The following is a 2,168-nucleotide window of genomic DNA, read 5'->3' on the forward strand; positions in this document are numbered from 1 at the left end:
TAAGTTTCTTTTTTTGGAGAATTTAAAATTTCATCTCATGATATGAAATCATGAAATGAAATCAACGTTAAATCACATGTCCAAACATTGATTTCATCTCATGATTTCACATTATGAGATGAAATCGCATGTCCAAAAGTCTACTAAATGCTCATATACTACGATTTAGTTTTAGAGATATCCTTTAATTTATTTTAAGATTACGTGTGGCTATAAATTTTGGATTAAATTTTGAACTTGGTATATTATTGTAATAGTATTTTCAAATTTGTTTGACTATGAAATTTAATTGGATCGTGAAAATTTGATCTTCAAATATTTTCAATTCTTCAAAAGTTCACCAACTCATACTAAATTTTGGGGGGTTGGAGAGTTCCACTCACAAAACTTTAATTTTTTTCTAAGTAGATTGCATGTTCAAACACAACTTCAAACCCACAAAAGCACAACTTCAAAAACTCAAAATTTCAAGTTCCAACTTTAAAATCTATGACCAAATAAAAGTTAAGAGGCCGTTTGGCCATAAAAAATATTCGTTTTTTTGAAAAAAAAAATCACTTTATTAAAGTTGTGATGTTTGGCCATGAAAATTTCAAAAAATATTTCAAAATTATTTTCTGAAAAGTGAAAGCAGATTTTTGTTGTTTTCACTATTTTTCAACTCTTATTTCAACTTTTTTTATTATTACATATAACCCCAATTATTTTAAAATTTTTACACAAAACCATTATAATGTTTAAAAGTTTTAAGTGTTTAGTCACTGATGCAATCAATGATGATTTTTGTGCATAATTGCTAATTGAACAGTGATTAATACAAAATTATCACCATCTTTCGACTGAGATTGCATCTAAGACATTTTTGCATTATCTTTCTTCAATTTTGTTTCAACTCTTTCTTCAATTTTTATATTTTTGCATTATCTTTCTTCAATTTTCGCATTTTGGATAATTGAACATTTTTGCATTATCTTTCTTCAATTTTGTTTTAACAGCTTGAGTTAATTCTTGCAATTGAAAAAACTGGAAGGTTATTTGAGAACAAACGAGGACCTAGTGAAGATTCAAATAAAAAAACAAATGATGTGTCTAATAATGTGTCTTAACAAATGATTCAAATCAATCATTTTATCTCTTATAGCTTTGATGCTGGTTAAGAGAGTCATTAGTTGTAAACCCTTGTTCTCGAGTGCTATTTTCTTCGTGAGTGTCTATATATAAGAATCACATGGTTGTATGTTTAATAGGTAAATTAGTAGTTGAGTGATTTTGATCATTTTTAAAAGTTGAGGACATAAAATCATATTTAAAAAAGATTTTTCAAAAGTCTAAAAAAATCTTTCAAAAAGACATGACCAAACATAACTCCAACTCCAACTTTAAAATTTTTTAGTTTTCATGGCCAAACGGCTACTAAATTTGTATCTTACCTTAAGTTTGGAGGATTCACTTGTCAACTCGGTCCAATAAGTGGACTAGAACTCAACATGGACTGAGTTATATTCCTTCTGTTGCATATTAGTTGGTTGTTTTACTAAAAATAGTTATTTCGTATTAACTGTTCACCTTACTAAATCAAAAAGGTCTTAATTAATTTTTTTTCATATTACCCTTGTAATTAATTCTCTTAAAAGTGCTCACATTTATTTGTAAAGTTTTTAATATGTTTTTGAGTAAAGCATCTAGTACCTCTGAACTATGATCAAATTTGCTACGACACACTACAACTTTACAGAGGTCTTATTACGCCTTTGAACTCAATTTTACTGTATTTTTGTCATCTTTTTTAACTTACGTGACACCTTTTTAGCTGACGTGCCACATTTGATGTGAATCTCATTTTTATATAATAAAGGTGTCATGTTAGCATAAAAGGGTGATAAAAATACGCTAAAATTGAATTCAGGGACAATAAGACCCATGTGAAGTTGGAGTGTATCGTAGCAACTTTGATCATAGTTCGAAGGGTACTGAATGCTTATCTCTAAATTTTTTACGAGGTAAATTAGTAAAATTACATCCTTAATTATTTATAATCTATTAACATGCGTGTAAAAAAATATATTACTCCCTCCGTTTCATTTTATCTGTCCCAAATTGGGATGACACAACTATTAAGAAAACAATGATTGGTAATGTAACTTTACCATTTTGCCCCTATTAATTGT

The 2,168-nt window shown here is 28.1% G+C and overlaps 1 non-coding gene across 1 annotated transcript; it reads left to right on the top strand.

The window, feature by feature from the left end:
• Positions 1 to 765: 765 nt before the first annotated feature.
• LOC124892412 lies at positions 766 to 850 on the top strand. The gene has a single exon (XR_007050233.1). It is a non-coding gene; the product is annotated as a small nucleolar RNA Z196/R39/R59 family (small nucleolar RNA).
• Positions 851 to 2,168: the final 1,318 nt, after the last annotated feature.

Source organism: Capsicum annuum, chromosome 1, assembly GCF_002878395.1.
Source record: "Capsicum annuum cultivar UCD-10X-F1 chromosome 1, UCD10Xv1.1, whole genome shotgun sequence".
In the NCBI taxonomy this organism is placed as follows: Eukaryota; Viridiplantae; Streptophyta; class Magnoliopsida; order Solanales; family Solanaceae; genus Capsicum; species Capsicum annuum.